This window comes from Macaca fascicularis, chromosome 11 (genome assembly GCF_037993035.2).
Source record: "Macaca fascicularis isolate 582-1 chromosome 11, T2T-MFA8v1.1".
Lineage (NCBI taxonomy): Eukaryota > Metazoa > Chordata > Mammalia > Primates > Cercopithecidae > Macaca > Macaca fascicularis.
The window spans coordinates 24,145,665-24,166,540 of NC_088385.1; the positions used below are offsets into that span (position 1 = coordinate 24,145,665).

Below are 20,876 nucleotides of genomic sequence, written 5' to 3' on the forward strand. Positions count from 1 at the left end.
CATAAGTACTATTCTCAACTTTAAAGATGTAAAAGTTAAAGCACAGAGAGGTCAAGTAACTTGTACAAAGTCACACACCTTATAAGTGACAGAGCCAGGATTCAGACCCAGGAAGTCTGGCCCTAGAGAATCTTAACTACTCTAAGCTACCTCTCCACAGGTGTGTGTGGGTGTGGATACGCCTATTGATGTATTCACTTAGATAAAACACTGGAGGACCTAAACCAGAATTTAAAAAGTGGTTATCTCTGGATAATCTATAGCTATCCAGAAAATGGACAATCCTATGGTTGATTTTATTTTTCCTTTAGGAATTTCTATGCTGGTTTCCACAAGGATCATTATAGTTTTCCCAATTAAAAAGTCATTTAAAAAAAAGGAATCATTGGAATCAATTCTTTAAAAATGTAATAAGAATATAGAACACCTTGATCCATGTTAATGCTGTGTTCTTGACTATTTCAGGGTTTGGTATTTTTTCTGTGTTTCTCTAATTGTTGTATTTTGTGTTCTCCAAGAACCTTTGTCAGTCTCCAATTTTTCTGCCTTTCTTTATTACTTAAAGTGGAATTTAGAAAACTGGCCTGAGGCGGCCATAATATTCCTGACTGGAGCCACGAAATATTAGTTAGAGCTAGGACGCATCCAGCGTTGATTCCCAGAACTTCTCAACTGGCTGCATGTGGTTTAAGGTTGGGATAGTATCCATTCAGATTTCTACTTTGGGATGAGTAAATAAAATGATGATTGAAATAATATAAAGGGAACAGTTTGGAGCTCTGTGTATGTATAAATGAGGCATGGGATGAGGTTTAATCGATGGGCATGTGCATATGACTCACCTCTCCTTTGGTTTGCCACTCAGCTGAATACCATTTGTCAGCATGGTGGTTTGGATCATTAGACAATTTTAAATGATCCTTATTTGTGGTCATATGCTGTTTTATTTATTCCTCTAATGAACCATGGCTAAAGGCAGGAAGGATAAAGAGCACTGATCTCAAAATATAACCTAATGAGGAGCATAAAATGATAATGTTATACATTTCCCTCAAGATTGCCTTCACCTGATCAGTAAATTTCATTCAGCTATTCAAAATATTTACCCAGTACTTCATGTTATTTTTCCATTGTTTCAAGACCTATTTTTGAAAAAAGCGTAATACGATGGAGAATTTTACTAAGTAGGCTTTTCATATTCAGAGAAATATGCTGATATAAAACCCATTCTTCTTTCTTCCATTTTAAAGAAATTATTAAACAAGTGTATTGACATTTTACACTTTTAAAATATTTTAAGTATAAAAATTCCAAACATAAAAAATCAGTTTCCTCTTATTTTAACAAATTAAAACATATAGTAAACTCCAGTTTACAAGTATGACATAATGTCATCTATAAATTTATTTGTTAACAGGCCACATTTTTTCTCTCAACATTAATTTAACGTAAGGGGTGTATGTTACAAATTAAATAGCATGATATATAAGACAAAGAATATTGTATTCACGTTTAATATTATCAAATGTCATAAATAAGTAAATTTTATAATTATCTACAAGCATATTGATCTAAAATTAAACATTTTAGAATCATCTATATGTACAAAAATTTTTTTTCAGAATTAATATTTGTAACTAATATATTTAGTGATTACTGAATATATGGGATGAAAGAGGAGGAGGAAGTATAAAAGATGATTCCCAGGTTTCTAGCTTGGTAGTACCAGTACTTGAGATAAAAAATATAGGACAGAGAGCAGCTCTAGGGGGAAAGGTATGCTCAATTCCTAAAATGCAGAAGGCGCTCAGAAACAGAACAGGGTGATTTATTTGGGGAACTTTCAGACAGTAGCATGGTCTTTGGCAGTTGAAAGACAGGTAGATTCCACACTGCAATCCCCCGACCCAGGGATTATATCTTGAGGAAAAAGTAGGAAGATGTAGGTGGCTGAGAGAATTCTGCCGGCGTCATAGCCTATGTTATATATGCAGCAGCAGCAAGAGTTGTTTTGGAGAAAAGGTAAAACTTACAGTAAGTCGGTGTTTCTAAATTTGTAAATAAAAAGTGATACCTAGGCCAGAAACCCCAGAATCATTCCTGGACTTGAAGGTAGTTAGGTGTCACACGGCAGTTTAGCATCTAAAATAGAGTCACCTTGTCCCCACACAATGACTGTTTCCATATTTGCTAAATGAGAAGTTGACTAAGTCAATCTTTGCCAGTCTCATTTGATTTACAATGATTTTTCACACGAATGCATAATCTCTTGAAAAATTTTTTTTTTTTTTTGAGACGGAGTCTGGCTCTGTCGCCCAGGCTGGAGTGCAGTGGCGCCATCTCGGCTCACTGCAAGCTCCGCCTCCCGGGTTCACGCCATTCTCCTGCCTCAGCCTCCCGAGTAGCTGGGACTACAGGCGCCCGCCACCACGCCCGGCTAGTTTTTTTTTTTTTTTTTCAGTAGAGACGAGGTTTCACCGTGTTCGCCAGGATGGTCTCAATCTGCTGACCTCGTGATCCGCCCGTCTCGGCCTGCCAAAGTGCTGGGATTACAGGCGTGAGTCACTGCGCCCGGCCGAACATTTTATAAATTAAAAAAACACACTTTTCCTTCTTTCTTCTGAACTCCTAATACTTTCTCAAACTTATTGTCTGCTTTCTTATCTTGTAGATCTTAGTAAATCTTTCTAAAATGAGGCACTTTTCTTGATCCACCAAGCAAACCCAGTTGGGCACACGTGTGTGTCAAACCCTGAGTGCCAAGATTTAAGCCCCAAGATTTGTGTCAAACCCTGAGTGAATTACTGAATATAGATACAGTGGGGACAAGAGGGACTTTATTTTCAATGCTAATCTGTTTAGCCCCGTGTTCAGGAATGCCTCCAAATGTCTAGTTGATGACTAACGTAACTCTTTATGTAGTAACATGCATTCACTGTAAGTTTTGACTTTCTTTCAAAACAACCCCTCATATTGTTGTATACATAATAGACTGGGTGCCTACAGCCGCCACCTACACGTTCCTTCTGAGTACGTGTACTTTTTCCTCGAGATGTAAGCCCTGAGTGCGGGGAGTTGCAGTGTGCAGATGTACCTGTCTAGTGACTACCCACGCGCTTCTCTCTGTAAGTTCTAATGAATCATCTTATGCCTACGAACTGGATTTGTCTGCCGCCTTCTTTGGTTTCCTGGCTCTTTCGGCATTTGGGGCCACTTTGCATATACTGCCCTTTCACAGAACAGACACCGAAGTATCTCGAATCCAAATTTCATTTACTTTGTAGTGAAGAGAAAGACGCGAGTATTTCACAACTCTTTGGAACACATGTTATTAGAAAGAACTTCAGGGCAAAAAAGGGTAGTTTTCCCAATCTTGACAGAAAAAAAAAAAAAGCCTCGTTTAAATTACCCTTACTTTGACAATCAGATTGTGAAAAGTAAACAGTTTGTTCTATGTGTATTTACTCTGGTATAGGCCAGAGATAGCCAATGTTAGTTAGAGGAGATGGTTAAAACCCTCTAAGCCTGGGCAACATGGCAAACCTGTAAATATAATAATCTCTAATAAAATATAAAATAAAACCTATAAATATAATAATCTCTAACAAAATATAAAATAAAAATATAAAATCTCTAATAAAAATACAAAACATTAGCCAGGCATGGTGGTGTGTGCTTGTAGTCCCAGCTATTCAGGAAGCTGAGGCACGAGAATCTCTTGAACCCAGGAGGCAGAGGTTGCAATGAACCAAGATCTCACCACTGTACTCTAGCCTGGGTGACAGAGTGAGACTCTGTCTCCAATAAATAAATGAATATAAAAATAAAGACTATAAGTTAGTTGTTTTGTAAAATATTCCTAAATATAAGTTTTTCTGGTGTTTATTGATTGGGTTCTGGTGACACATTTTGGATAGAAATAATATTGAAATGACATTACGCCTTCCTCAAGTGCTTGAGACAGATGATGTCACTTTGTCAAATGTTGGTGATATTAGTTTTGATGACATGGTTAAAGTATATCATCCAGTTTTCTCAGTATACATACTATTTTCTCTTCAATAATTAGTAAGAAATAAGAGTGGAGATACTTAGAGACCACATAAACATTATTTTTCTTATCAAACTTTAATCCACTAGTTTTAACATCCATTGCATATTTTCTAACCCCATTATAACCCCATGTTATATTTATTATTTGGTATTCTAGTCTAAGAAAGAGCTTCCCTTTCTGTCTTGATATTTATTTATTTATTTCAGTGTGGACTCATGATTTTTTATTTTATTCAATGGGTTATAATCTATTACCTTGATTGTTTATATTCCTGTTCAAATTTTCGAGTGGAAGCCCCTTCAAGCTGGTTTCTATATGTTCTTATTCAAGTAGAAGGCTCTTCAAACCGATTCCTATATTTTTAACATGCCCCCATAATTGTTTGAGCACTTCTATATCACTCCCAAAAATGTCCCAGGCTCACTTTTTACTTTCCCTAGAACAGCTCTCAAATCAAAATTTTCTTCAAGAAATTCTAGTTCCTTGCAGTGAAGAACAATATTTAGAAGCTAAGATAGAGAAAGAGATAGAGATATCTATACACATGTACACCCAGAAATATATGTCTATATCACCAAATATAGATAGATAATATATAGATAAGTGTATCAATATTAAAACTGGGTTTTAAACTGATATTTCCAATTCCAATTCAATACCACAGAGTACATTCTAGTCTTCTTTCTATACCTGTAACTCTCATCTCCTTCCATGAGAAACCTATTTTCCATTATTTCCAACACATTTATTTTGAACCTAGAATATAGAGAAAGTACTTTTCAGAATTGCTAACCCTTATTACTTTGAAAAACAAACCTATTAACAGGAATTCAATATTTGTTTACAGCTCTGCAGGTGAAATTAACATACAGTGAAATTGCACTAAGCTTGAGTACGGTTCATTTACTTTTGACAATTAAATACACCTGTGTAGTACACATCCCTATGAAAATGTACAGTATTTCCACTATGCCAAAAAGGTTCTTCATGGGCATCATGAAGTTATCTGGGGTCTTCTTAGTGTGGGTTTTTAGTAGTAACAAGGAGTGCTTTAACTTATTTGCAATTTTAAAAACAACAAATTGAGAATGACTAAACACACTATGTAATAATACAAAAATAAATTAACTGAGAAAAATCAGTCTTTCCTTGCTGTGGAATATGCTCACATTTTTAAAATTTTTTATTTCCATAGATTATTAGAGAGCAGGTGGTGTTTGGTTATATGAATAAGTTCTTTAGGGTGATTTGTGAGATTTTGGTGCAACCATCACCCAAGCAGTATACTCTGCACAAATTTGTAGTCTTTTAACTCTCACCTCCTTCCCACTCTCTCCCCCTGAGTCCCCAAAGTCCATTGTGTCATTCTTAAGCCTTTGCATAGTTTAGCTCCCACTTACGAGTGAGAGCATATGATGTTTGGTTTTCCGTATCTAATTGACTTCACTTAGAATAACGGCCTCCGATCTCATCCAGGTCACTGTGAATGCCATTAATTCATTCCTTTTTATGGCTCAGTAGTATTCCATCACATATATATTCCCTTCAACATAGTACTGGAAGTCCCAGCCAGAGCAATTAGACAAGAGAAAGAAATAAAGGGCATCCAAATCAGTAGAGAGAATGTCACCATTGCTGTTTGCTGATGATATGATTATTTACCTAGAAAATTCTAAAGACTTCTTCAGAAAGCTCCTAGAACTGATAAAAGAAATCAGTAAAGTTTCTGGATACAAAATTAATGTACACAAATCAGTAGCTCTTCTATACAACAAAAGCAACAAAACTGAGAATCAAATAAAGAACTCAACCCCTTTTACAATAACTACAAGAAAAAGAAACACTTAGAAGTATTTCTAACCAAGGTGGTGAAAGACCTCTAAAAGAAAAACTACAAAACACTGCTGAAAGAAATCGTAGATGGGTAGAATTAATATTGTGAAAATGACCATACCGCCAAAAGCAATCTACAAATTCAACACAATTCTCATCAAAAGACCACCATCATTCTTCACAGAACTGGAAAAAACAATTCTGAAATTCATATGGAACCAAAAAAGAGTCTGCATAGCTGCAGCAAGAGTAAGCAAAAAAACCAAATCTGTTCATCAGGGATTTGGTTCTGTAGTTTTCTTTTTTGGTTATGTCCTCTCCTGGTTTTGGTATTAGGGCAATAGTCGCTTCACAGAATGATTTAGAGAAGATTTCCTCTTTCGCTATACTGTGGAGTAGTGGCAATAGGATTGGTACCAATTTTCTGAAAGTCTGGTAGAATTCCGCTGTGAATCCATCTGGTCCTGGACTTTTTTTGTTGGTAATTTTTTTTATCACAATTTCAATCTTGTTTCTTGCTATTGGTCTGTTCAGGGTATCTAATTCTTCCTGATTTAAGCTAGGAGTTTTGGAATATACTCACAATTAATTATCAGCACTTTGTAATAGGGTTATGATTTCAATTATACAAAGGAGAATAAAATAATTAGAAATAGATAAAACCTTAGCCTGTGTAACTAAGGAAATATCTTTTCTCGGGTCCTATTTGAATTTTGTTTGTTGTGGATTGTATTAATCATCTTCCTCTGTAACTCATACTGATCTACACTAAAATATTTTTCCTCTTGAAAAAAGTTTTCAGATTCTCATGTCAAGAAGATTTTGTTTTTCTCAAATGTATTTGACTTTCAAATACAACACAATACTACGTTATCTTTACATGTATTTGTCAATAAATTCATGCCCCTTAGTTCATTAGTTCAATTAAAGCTAAACCTCCAGAAGAGCTTACCACCTTTCTAATTATTAGTCAGGGGTAATAAGCATCTGTATTTGCAATTCCCTTATGATTTACTCGAGTCTACCTGTTCTAAGCCCTCTTTGGGTGCTTCCTTCTGTGTTCTCTGCTACATAGCAATAGAGAAGTCTTTACGGACCTTTTTGTTGTGGCTGCCACTTTATTTGTGTTTTTCTATTTGCTTTTTTCTAGAAGTTACTTTAAAAATTGTATTCAAGCAAAAAAAAAAAAAACTTCCCACTATTTACCAGAAACATAGTCTAGTATAATTCCCCCTATCATTATTAAACATCCATCCTGGAGACAGCAGTTGACAGTTTTGCTGTTTAACTCTTTCTTGCTCATTAGTGAGATGGGCTACACACATTAAAATAAATATATGTTCATGTGCATATTATTTGTATTAGGAAGGGTATGTCAGCTATGTTACAAAGTACAAAGTTTAAGAGCTATTTATGTTTTTGATCCACAAATAAAAGACCAAAGTTGACTGAATATCTGAAGAAAGTTTGAGGTAAAAGGAAATTAAGAGAATATACACGGAGTGCCTATGACATTCTCATTGAGGAAGGCAAGTTTTCCTGCAGAAGGCAAACTAGTACGGACATGCTGGAAGACTAAATAGATGAAAAAGTTAAAAATAGTCATCATAAATATTTAAATAGGAAGCTAAAGGGAAAGGAGTAAAGGAATTGGTGAATAGCATTGATTGCTACTCTGAGTCAGACTGCCTAACATGTGTTTGTAAAGAAGTCCATCAACATCATTATGTAATTTATTCCAGAAACACTCAATAGAAAAGGGAAAGGAGGAAGACAAGTAGATGTATGTGTTTACCCAGAATTATGAATTAGCAATTTTGATTTAGTCATAGATTAAGGAAGTAAAGGAATCTGTGTACAAAGTCAGTAAATATACACTTGAAATTATAGACTATAAAGTCAAGTTTGAATAGAGAAGAAAAGGAAAAACAAAGAAAGTGATATTAAAACCACAGGGAGGGTCATATGGTGAGTAATATGATACCGGTGAAAGTTGATTAATTGAAAAGATTAGAGAATCAGACAAATAAAACATTATTGTTAAAGAAAAAAACATTCAGAAGGACTTCCTGTTGGGAGATAAGAGATGGGGAGTAGTTTCTTTAGGTGACAAGGCCACAGAACAGCAACATATGTTAACTGTCATTATAAGGTAGATGTGAGTCACTGAACTGGAAAAGTATTCAAAAGGCAATGCCAAGATTTAAATAATTTATCAGAATGGTGTGAATTTTACCCAGATGAAGCAAAAAGATTTTTTAACTGTGTAGTGCTTAAAAATGTTGTGTACATTTTATAGCTAATATTTGACAAGATTGTAGGCTTTTCTGAAATTTTAAAAAATTCCTTTGTCCAACATTTAAAAACTATCAGTACTTTTTTTCCCATCCCATGTTCCCTTTCCTGATGTACCCATTACAATAAAGAGTTCATCAAAATTTAATATTTGACAAGCGGTTAAGCGAATATGCTTCTAAAATATCTCTTAGAAGCTTAGAAAAGTGATAGTCCACACTAAGCGAAATAAAAATTCCAGAAATTCCATGGGAAATGGTAGGAGAAGGGATCAAAAAGCTCAAAAAAGTGCATGAGTAGATATATTACATAAAGTCCCAAACTCCACCATCCATCCATATTTCATAGGAAAGTTTACAGAATATTCCATTTTCCAGAGCAATTGGGAATTCACCAGTAAGCATTGTTGAGAAGCTCAGTAATGGCACCTTCTGTAGGCCAGGGATGACATTAAGAAATCCTTTTACAGAATAGGGATGTCTGATTCAACCAACTGGTATCTCTCAGTCTGTTTCATTGGCTACCCTAGAGCTGGGCACATGAACAAAATGATCATTGGAAACCATGGGGGTAATGCATGGGATCAATAGGATGAATCCTCTCAGCCAAGGCTGATACAGATACTGTCCCAGATAAAGCTGATATGGCTACTGTCCCAGATAATCATTCAATTTTCCAGGAACAGAAACCAACTATGAGTTCCCAAAATTGTACACTTAAGAAAATTAATCAGTCATTTGGTGGCAAATTTCTTACATTGGACCCCTTCCACCCTGAAAGGGGAATTTGATACATCTGTACCAGAAGATACGGTCCGTGTGAAGAAATACCTTTTCTGCTCATAGAGTCTATCTGAACCATTATCTACGTGGAGTGTTTGGTCTACATATGCAGTGCTTGGTCTACCTTCAAAACACAGGATCCTGCAAAACTTAAATTGGACCAAGGAACCTATGTTATAGCTGAAGAAGATATGGACCCATTACCATATATATTAGTCTGTTCTCACACTGCTATAAAGAACTGCCTGAGATTTGTTAAGTTATAAAGCAAAGAGGTTTAATTGACTCACAGTTCTGCGTGGCTGGAGAGGCCTCAGAAAACGTATAATCATAGTGGAAAGGGAAACAAACACATCCTTCTTCACAAGGCAGCCGGAGAGAGAGGTGCAGAGTGAAGGGAGAAGAACCCCTGAACCTCCATTGTATCTAGGAAGTAACTAACTTGCTTTCAATTATACAAGCTCATAGGTGGGAGAGACTTGCTCTGTCTCAGATGATACTTTAGACTGTGGACTTTTGAGTTAGTGATGAAATGAGTTAACACTTTGGGGAACTGATACGAAGGCATGATTGGTTTTGAAATGCAAGGACATGAGATTTGGGAGTGACTAGGGGTGGAATGATGTGGTTTGGCTGTGTCCCCATCCAAATCTCATCTTAAATTGCAGCTCCCATAATTCCCACATGCCGTGGGAGGGACCTGATGGGAGATAATTGAGTCATGGAGGTGGTTTCCCCCATACTGTTCTCATGGGAGTGAATAAGTTTCAAGAGATCTGAAATGTTATAAGGGGTTTCGCCTTTTGCTTGGCTCTCTCATTTTCTCTCTTGCCTACGGCCATGTAAGACGTGTCTGCCACCTTCCACCATGATTTTGAGGCCTCCCCAGACATTTAGAACTGTGAGTTCATTAAATCTCTTTTTCTTTATAAATTATCCAGTCTCAGGTATGTCTTTATCGGCAACATGAAAACAGACTAATACAATTTCTATGCTCATGTCTCTGCCAGTTGGGTGAAGAACAGCTGAACTAGGCTTAGCTCTGCTCAACCAGGGTAGACTCTAGACTTCTGCTTTTATTGGCGAGCTCTTGTTGAAGGCATAGGGTTTACCTGAATCATGCCCTTTCCATGAGAACTCATATACAAAAGGGTATGCTCAAATAAGTGATGCCTCTGGGCACCTTGGACTCAAACAGAAACACTCTCACTTCTTCACACATTCTACTGGCTAAAAATATTCTCATGGCTACGGTCAACATCAAGACAGTCTGCAAATACACTCAATCATAATGGGAAGTGCTGAAAAGTTACATTACAAAGGATCTGAGTATATGTTTTATTAAGTAAAGAGTTAAAAAATTGGAAACAATATTGCAATCTCCCATAGTCTTCCCTCTTAATCACAATTACTCACTTTTTCTCACTCACAAAATACACTCGTGACCTATATTTCAGATCTACCTCAGGTCCATAAATAGGTCCTCTTGATCCAGAATCCTATGAATTAAAAAGACAGGTTATCTTCCCCTCACATACTTAACTCTGGAAGAAGAATAAGGTAATCACATTATTGTTCCTATTCAAAAAGAGAGAAAATGTTACATACATAGCAGTCCCCAGTACACTGCAATTTTCAAAACTCACTGGGCAAATGTTCCTAGTCTAGATCCCAATTCTAGCTGTCTCTGAATACACTACTATCCCCCTCCAGTCAATTTTTTTCCAGAGCTACATTCTCTTTGTCTACATGACTGCATTAAAAAATATGCCCTCTTTGACACCTGAGAGTCTTTATTAACCTACTTACTGTCTGTAGAAACTTGGGGACCCAACTTTTACATGTTTTACATCTCCTCAGACACTATTTCTTTAATCTAGTCTGGCAGCACATTTGGCAATGCAGTGATCTCAAATAAACTTTGTTGGTTTTCTAGAAGTTCAATTACAGTCAATAACACATTCCCCAAGCTACATTCATAGTCTATTTTGAGATATGCTTCTATCTTTATAGATTTAAATGCAGACATTTGAGTATATTAGGCTTTGATGGTACTTTGATCTTAATAGCAATTCATCCAAATGAAAGATCTATAAGGCATGATCTTCATCCTTTTAGGAGTCTTTATAAAGACCATGCCTTTGCTCTGAGTTTATCCCTAAAGGGCAGTCCTTGAGTATGGTTTCCATCTTGAGGATATGCCTTAATGACTGCACCTTCATTGTGGTGAGAAACAATTTTATTTTCTAATCCCGGGTTTCTAGGTTCTCTACATTCCCTTTCAATTCTGCTTGCAAATGAACTATTTTCTAAGCATATCTCTATTTTGCAGCGTTTTATAAAATTGTAGTTAGCAACAACCAGCTCACTCTATGAAATTTCTGCCTCAAGACCTCCTTGCCAATGTCACCTGTTCATTAAGTCATGATTTTGGTTGTTTGTTTTCTAAGTCATTTCAGATGAGCTGTTTGACCAAATGTTTAACCACCACATAACACGGGTCATCACTTTTCCAGCTCACATTATGGTTTCTTGTCACACTATCCCAAAATCAGTGAGATAGAATTTCATGTTTTTGTTACTAAAAATAAGCCCATTTGCAGTACCCATTTCTATATTAATCAGGTTTGGGTGCAATAACGCTGCATAATAAACAACCTCAAAAATCTTAACGGCTTTAAAACAACAAGTATTTGCACAGCTCTGTTGTTTGGCTTTGGGTCAGATATAGGCTGTGCTTAGCAGAGCCAGCCTAGATACTAGGCTTTTAGTAAGGCTTAGTTCTACTCCCATATTCCACAGAGACACACGCTACCTGATGCGTATTCTTCTCTTATGAGATCACAGGTGTACAGACAAAACAAGTAGAAACAGGCAATGCACCTTAATGCCTCATATTAGATCTTACAAAATACATTCTGACCACATCCTACAGGCCAAAGGATACCAAATGGCCTAGCTAATATCAGACTGGTCAGAGGCTTTACAAAGTCACATGGCCCTAATTGTGAAATCCATGTTTATTTCTGTACTCACTCTATGCTCCACCTACATGTATCGACCAGTTACTTTTTTCAGACTCACGCATTTACATCTTATCACGCTTTTCCCTTTTACTGGAACATGTTTCTGCTTTCTCTGCTATCTAATTCCACTTATTCTTCAAGGTCACAGCAAAAAGCATCATTCTTTGAAGTCTCTCCCATGCCTTCTTCATCTGCCTTCATTCAAATTTATATAATTTGTCGTTTTTCATTTTATCACAGTCTTTGCATTTTAAATATGTAAATACCTCTGAAGAGGTTATAATCTTTTATAAGGAAGATATGATACTTTACTTATTGTTGCCCTCCACCAAAGAGCTTTCCAACTTTCGTGCAACTTATTCAGTGAATGGGTTAAATCTGTATGAAATATTAATATCACAGCCAAAGGATGGCCAATCGGTCTGGAGCAGCCAGATTCCCTAAACTGGTCACCTTCAGTTGAGAGCAGCCACTTTCATTTACCCTGGTAGGAAATACAAATAGTTATTTTCTCTGTGTGTCACAGGAAAAGCTCCCAAGCACCTAGAAATGTGCTGCTGTGTTAGTAAATACTCAAAAAATTTTATTGAATAAATGGGAGGACAATAATATTATTTCTAAAATAAATTATTATTGTAAGCATTTGCTAAGCAAATATTCTAAGTTCAAAACATTCTTACAGGTCAGTGTCACATCTTTCCTTGGAGGTGAGGATATAAAAGTCAAATAAGCTATTGCTGGACTTCTCAATTATTATGTTAATACATATAAAAATTATAAAGAATGATAAGAAAAATTATATAAAAACAACATGTTTGAAAAAACTGAAAGAAGGAAATATTAACTAAATGTTTTGTTCTGGGATATGCAAAAGTCCACCCAATATGAATATGTCAGATGGTAATAAACACAAGTTCACCTAAGAAAAATTGCCCAATACATTTCTTCAGGTCAAGAGAAAATTATATTTTCCTAGGGCTGATGAAAGCATGGCAAGTTGAGTTATGATACAAAACTAATTTCTATGTGTCCATTTTATCTGCATCTGAATTTTAGGTAATCTGATTGCCCTTCTGACAAAGCTAGAAATCAGAAAACATGATCAAAACGTAAAGAATTGGCTGTCTCCCTGCCTTAGTTCATCTTCGTAACACTTATACAAACACAAATGAAATAGATAAAAAATATCCGGTATATCCCTTTGGTTTAGAGACCTGCCACTGGGGGTGGAGGGCATTATGAGAGAACTTTATGAATTGTCATGTTTTATTAATCCTGTCAGTTCTCCCTGTTACTTAGTCCTTGAAAGGATTCAGTTTTTTTCATCTCCTTTGCCACCACTCTAGTCCAATGTACCATCTAGTCTCACACGGTCTCAACATTATTGAGTAAGGGGAAATAGTTCTTTCTCTTTTATTTGACTGCATACTTCTTCCCATCCTTCTTTTGTGTATTATATTTGTTTAGTAAACATGTATTATATACAGTCATGTGCCCATAATGGTAACAATGTTTTAGTCAATGACGGACTGCATATAGGATGATGGTCCCATAAGATTATGATGGAGCTGAAAAATTCCTATTGCCTAGTGACGCAGCTGTTGTAACGTCTTAGCACAACTCATTACACATTGTTTGTGGTGATGCTGGTGTAAACAAACCTACTTCACTGCCAGTTGTATAAAAGCATAGTGCTTACAATTGTGTGCAATACTTAATACCTGGCATTAATAAGCAACTATGTTACTGGCTTATGTAACATAGCTGGAATACTATACTTTTTTATTGTTACTTTAGAGTGTACTCCTTCTACTTTTTTTTTTTTTTTAAAGTGCGGAGTAACTGTAAAATATCCTCAGGAAGGTCCTTCGGAAGGTATTCCAGAAGAAGGCATTGTCATAGGAGGTGACAGCTCCTTGTGTGTTATTGCCCCTGAAGACTTTCTACTCCTTTCAAGATGCAGGAGCAGAAGACGTGAAATTGATGGTCCTGACCCCATGTAGGCCTAGGCCAATATGTATTTGTGTCTTAGTTTTTAACAAAATAGTTTAAAAAGTAAAACTAAAAATTTAAAAATAGAAAAAATCTTACAGTATAAGGATATAAAGAAATATTTTTTTTGTACAGCTATATAATGTGTTTGTGTTTTAAGGTGTTATTACAAAAGAGTTTAAAAATTTAATTTAAAAGTTTAAGGAGTTAAAAGGTTACAGTAAGCTAAGGATCATTTATTATTAAAGAAAAAAATTATAAATTTAATGGTGCCTCAGTGTACAGTGTTTATAAAGTCTACAGTAGCTATAGTATTGTCCTGGGCCTTCACATTCACTCACCACTCACTCACTGACTCACCCAGAGCAACTTCCAGTCCTGCAAGCTTCATTCATGGTAAGTACCCTATACAGGTCTACCATTTTTTATCTTGTATACAGTATTTTTACTGTACTTTTTCTATTTTTAGATATGTTTACATACATAAATACCATTGTGTTACAATTGCCTACAGTATTCAGTACAGTAATATGCTGTACAGGTTTGTAGCGTAGGAGCAATAGGCCATACCATATTAGCCCAGGTGTGTAGAAGGCTATACCATGTAGGTTTGTGTAAGCACACTATGATGTTCACACAACAACAAAATCACCTAATGACAAATTTCTCAGAATGTATCTCTATCATTCAGCAACACATGACTGTACAGAACATACAAAGAATACTTTTCTAAATGCGTGGAGGATAGATAGATACCTTTGGAAGACATGATTTCTATTTATATAAGCTGATTCTATTATCAATAAAACCTATAAAAGTACGTACTTTAGAAGTTTGCTCTGAGAATCAAATGAGTTAATGTGTGCAGAGATCATAGTATTGTGCCAGACACATAGAAAGTGCTCAGTAAATACTACTTTTATTAATGGAGAAAAATATCACATTTGACATAGGAAATCAAAGAAGGTTTCAAGAATCAGACAGCACTCAGGCTGAACTTGAATGCAGAAATTAAACAAAGAGAGGAAACAAGGCATTCCAGACAGGAGAGTGAGACAGCAAAGGTCTAGCACAAAATAAGCAGACTTCCTTTAAACACAGCATTTTCCCCCCGAGCCTACATGAGACAGAATTAAATCCTTAAGGTCAGCAATTGATCATGAAAGAGACATAATGCTTAATGACTTCTTCTCTTGGGCCTCTATTACTCTCTCTTATGCTTCTTTTTCTAACCTAGTATTTTCTCTGTGTGTAAAAGACAGGAACGGATTAGATGATTACATTATTTTCCAGATGGGGAACCTGAGATCATAATCATGAAGAGATTAGACTAAGATCACATACTGGATATTTGCAGCAGCAAGCATCACCTGCCAATTCCCAAAGCAGATCTCTTGCCTGTGCTTTCAGTCTCTCCCCAGCTCTGTTCTCCAGAACCACCAACATACTCACACATGTGTGTACACACACATACATCTGCACACTCACACAAACATTTTATTTTCCATCACTTTACAGCTCAACAAATGACCATTCTAACGTGAAAACCTACAAGGAATGACTCATTTTTGTGTAGATTATCCCAAAGGAGTAAATGGTTTCAGGCCAGACAGAAGAAGAGTGACCCTGTAGCCTACTGTTGGGGGCATGTTTTAGAGAAGGTGGAATGCGAAGAATTCCTTTATGTAAATCAATGGTGGCTAATGCTATTGTGTATGAAGGAGAAATCAGAGTTGATAAAAATCCAGTCTCCATCCCAAAATGAGGAATAAGTCAGGCATCTTTGCTTAGTTATAGAGAAAGCTGGATAAAAATTAAAATTTAAAAACTCTGAACTATTCATACCAGCAGTCTCTGCCTTAAGTTAGTAAATAGTAGTCAATCTTGCTTTTAACTTGGTGCTGCATAGAATTGACATCAGTATCCAAAATAGTCAAAGTATTATCCCAAATTATTAAAGCAATTTTTAAAGCAGCTCCCTTAATGATATGGTCACTTAGCATAGGTAAACATGTGGTAAGATACGAGTTGAAGCCCTTTTAAGTTCATCTAATCTGAATTGCTTACAAATTAGCTATGTTACAGAAAGGGTTTTGATTAACAAAATTTAAACACACACAATGTGGTGCAGGTTGACTGCAGCTCAAAGATTTTTTTTTCTTGAGTTTTTCACAAAAGGTCATTAATGATGATTCATTAATCACTGTTTTTGTAACTAGATAGCATTTTACTTTCATTATACACCAGGCCATAATTCTGAAAGTATGGAAATATGCCTATCTTCAAATTCATCAGACAACGGCCAAAAGATTCTTGGTTAGACATAAGAATAACTAATAGATGTAATTTACTCATAGACTTTTTGTTTGAGATATCATTGGCCCTGCCAAGATATAGAAAATAAATTAAGCATCTCTTGGTGGTCTACTAACTCTTTCCTTTTTTCTCGGCCACAGTAAGTTGTTGCCTACGCGATGGGATTTTAAGTAAACTAACTCCAAAACATCACCTTCAAAAGGCTGCAGATACCTGCACTCCCCTGTAAAAAGGCTTTGAAGAATTCCTGTTAAAAATACACCTTCATAACGCAGAGAGTTCCAGAGGGGTAGACCACGTAAGATCCTATAGGCAACGGAAGAATTCTGCTGTTATTCCAAAGGAGAACAAAAATCACTGTTTTCCTGCTTTTATTACAAAAGACAATGAAAATCACTGTCAAGTTTGAACAGAGGAGTGATATTTTCTGACACGCTTTTAAAACTCATCACTCTGGCCGGGCGCGGTGGCTCAAGCCTGTAATCCCAGCACTTTGGGAGGCCGAGACGGGCGGATCACGAGGTCGGGAGATCGAGACCATCCTGGTTAACACGGTGAAACCCCGTCTCTACTAAAAAATACAAAAAACTAGCCGGGCGAGGTGGCGGGCGCCTGTAGTCCCAGCTACTCGGGAGGCTGAGGCAGGAGAATGGCGTGAACCCGGGAGGCGGAGCTTGCAGTGAGCTGAGATCCGGCCACTGCACTCCAGCCTGGGTGACAGCGCGAGACTCCGTCTCAAAAAAAAAAAAAAAAAAAAAAACTCATCACTCTGACTGTTGTGCCAAGAACAGGATGATTATTATTTTTGAAGCCGGGTGGTGTGTTCAGAGGCATTTACCACAGTCTTCTTTCTACTTTTGTGTATATTTGAAATTTGCCACAATAAAAAAATATTAAAAATTTAAAAAATACACCTTCATATGTAAAAGAGGCTTAATAAATATTTGTAGAATGACTGTTATTGTATTAGTCACTATGAGATTACCTTATACATGGTAAGTTACTTGGTCAACAGATACAGTTGATAGTTCGTAAAGTTACATCATGTGCCTCTAATCAGGCTAAAACCCCTAGATATAGTGTGAGAAACTCATATAACACACATGTGCACATACAGACCTTCCTGATGTATTCCTGTCACCTTGAGAGCATCATATTGTCCTTGTCATTTATTTTTCTCTCCTTAAACTATATGAGAAATGACAGACTCAATCAAAGGCTATTATGCAAACATCTTTGTCAACCCCATTTTCTCTTCTTCCTTTATTTTAGCACCTCAGACATATCCCTTGAGTACCTCATTTTGCTACTTTTCAGCATGACATCAGCTAACCAAAGAATATTCTGATTAAAGGATAACTAATCCTCATCCTCCTTTCCAGGAAAAAAAAAAAAAAAAGTATGTTTATAAAACACAGGAGAAGACTCTCCCCTTGCTTACCTCATGCAAAGGTAAAATGTTAATAATGGACATTTGCATTGGAATGGAAATAGGGCAGAGCAGAACAAAATTTTGCAATACCTCTCAAATCACATCCATTAGATGGACACCTACTGTGTCTATCCTCAAGACCTGCTGTTTTGCAGAAAGTATGAAGAATGCCTACTAATGGCTGAAGAAAGGCAAAGGAATCATATGGGTCCAACATACTCCTTTTGCCAGATAAATAGTGTCCTTTAAATATGATAAAATTACTGATGAGCAGTAAAAACTGGAACTTTCACAAATGAATTCATGAATCTTCAAAAATTAGATAAATCTTGTTTACTAAGTGAACATTTGCATGCAGCATTGATGCTAGAGGTACATTAAGCAACTTTATGAGCTATCAATTGTATCTATTAAAAAACTATATTTCCTGCCTTTCAGGAACTTCTAGAATGAGAGAATCATAAAATTTTAGCATAGTAAGAAGCTGAGAGACAATATAATCCAAGCAATAGCCTTCTCCCCTTAATCCACCACACCATAAACCCATATGTTTCTGATACTCGACTTCATGGAGGCCTAAGTTATAGTAATTCACCTGACTCACTTTCCATAGTGTTCCATGCCTTGGTTCTATTCTAGTTGCCAGAAAGCTAATCAAATTAATAAATTCATGACAATAGATTACCACTTCTTAATTTTGAATTTGATATGCCCCTCCCAGTTAGATATATATTTTAATAGGGGCCTTTTGTTAGTTTTTTTAATTAAGGGGACTGGCTCACATATTAGAAATTTTAGCATACTCGAAGCCAAAGAGGCAAATATATGTAGTCATGGAGACCTTTTAAGACTCTTCATATAATGCTGTGAATTTCTTATCTGAATAAATATAGCAGAAAACTATATGCATAACAGAGAGACAAGAGAAAGGAAACATGCAAATTAAAGGCCTGCTCTACGCAATGTTAACAATGCATTTGATTCATCAAGTTACATACAAATGAGATTTAAAAAAAAGAAGAGGTAACAGTTTGGGGTTTTAGATTTAGAATGGGTTTTTTTCTTTACATTGAATTCAAATGTTAGTACCCTAGTCCTATTTCTTAAATAACTAATTGCAATACTGCTTCTACTTCTTCTTGATAAAATCACTGTTAATAATAAAGATTCTTTCTCCAAAATCTCCTATTCCATATTTATATAAATCCAAGGAGAGAGTTTATTCATATAAACTCCATAGGAAAGAGTGGGTAAATGTTACTTTTCATTATATAAAAATACTAAAAGCCATAATAACACAATAAAAGAAGCAGGTTAATTTTTAATTTTCAAGCATTGGAAGGCTTTGTTTTGATTTTGATCTCTTTTCGTTTCCTACTTGGTTTAGCTAAGTAAAATTGCAGAATTTTTTTACGCTTCTGACATTTATGGTGCAAATTCAGTTCATTCTTCATGTAAATCTCAGAAAATAAGGGCTAAATACATGTGAAAGCAGCATGTTCAGATGGAATCCGCTTCCTCCTTGCAGTAGACAGTAAATCATTATAAATCTGCGACTCAATTCTTATGATGTAAGCATAGTAGTCTTGAACTAAGAATGGTCTAGACTATTCTAAAATGTTAGAACCAGAGAAAGAGTGATGGGTTCATTGGCATGCAGGGCCACATCTTTTTTTTTCCTTTGGGCAAAGACAATAACTCTGCTCATTCATTTTAGATAAATAACAAATCCCCAAAATATCAAATCATTATCAGTTGTAGGAATAGATTTATACTATCTTGTTGAAAATAATAATTGATTTTAAGTTAGTTTTTATTACATCATCATAGAAGCCAAGTTGGCAAGGCTGAATGAAAGCTATGAAACTAAAGTGTATTTTTTCCATTTTAAGTCTTGAAAAACAATCACAAACTATGCTTTCTTAAGTAAATAAATTAATAACAGAATTAAACCCGAGGTCAGTTACAACATCAATTTACAATTCACCAAGTGACAAACTTGCCACATTGGCCAAATTTGCAAATTTACTAAAATTTGGTATAAGAAATATTATCTTTAAATATACACATTTTCATTAAATGTATTTTTTAAATAATGTTCAGTTTGCCAAAAGCTGGGTCCTAGGCTTATTACTTTTTTGTGAATATTTTTAACAAATACATAGACTATATAACGTGTATATATCTTAATAGAGTTGAGTGTAAATATGTTAATAAAGAGCACATTCCAGTAAAGCAGTTCTACAAACATAATCAAGAAGAATAAATTAATGAATATATTCTTAATGTGAAAAATATACTCATAAACAGTACAATTAGGAAGAATGCATTTATAAACAATATATTCATGCTGAATATGTTCTTTAGTAGATTATTAAATATATTTTTAAAAATCATATTCATTTAATATAGTAAATAACATATGTTTAAGAGAAACCATATACAAAATCACTCAATATGATCATGCAGATTAATCCGTAAAACAATATTCTTGGTAAACTAGTAAATTTACTTAATTCACTATTCCAGAGGTGGCTTTCAGTGTCTTGATCTTTGAAGAATTCACCCACCTCTGTAGAACTGTTGGTGAGAGAGCTGTGCTGAAGCACAAACATGGATGTATTTTTACTGAGCACAGGATACAGATCCATGATGGATTCTTGTGTTCAGAAAAATGTCCATTGGTAGTGTGTACGGTTCAAATCAAGCCATAATTGTGAACTATGTGACTTTATTTTTAGAAGATACGGTCACAAAAAGAAAACATATGTGGAACAATGACTAGGAAAATGACTTTCACCCTTGCTTCATCAAAAGCCACTGGCATAGCCACCTTCCCAGCAATGGTAAGGACCTAGTTACAGATTCCCAAGTGATTTTCCTTTCATTGGAGTTTGACATGTTGTGTGACCCAACCTCCAACATCATCAAATACCACATATCTTGAATTTGCAGACTTAACCGAGACTGTCTGCTCTACTCCCCCATAAAAGTAACATTCACACTTCTCATGTACTTCATTTGGAAACAAGATGGATTACAAGCCATACATATACCACTGGTGCCATTAATAGTAGGCTCATTTGTATTTAACAGTAATTTCCCATGAAAATCCACCTACACAAAGAAGAACATTTCCTTAACTC

The 20,876-nt window shown here is 35.6% G+C and overlaps 1 protein-coding gene across 15 annotated transcripts in view; it reads right to left on the bottom strand.

Moving 5' to 3' along the window:
* SLCO1A2 (solute carrier organic anion transporter family member 1A2) overlaps nucleotides 1-20,876 on the bottom strand; it is a 155,332-nt gene that overhangs the window by 67,289 nt on the left and 67,167 nt on the right. Inside the window, exon 1 of one of the 15 annotated variants that reach the window (XM_065523856.2) lies at nucleotides 10,381-10,460. The exons of 11 other annotated variants lie outside the window; for them this stretch is intronic. The gene's annotated coding sequence lies outside the window, so the exon portion shown is untranslated. Of the gene's footprint in view, nucleotides 1-9,254; nucleotides 9,475-10,380; nucleotides 10,461-20,876 lie in introns of those variants that run through there. 3 more of the 15 variants (XM_074006360.1, XM_005570322.5, XM_065523859.2) reach the window with 3 other exon arrangements.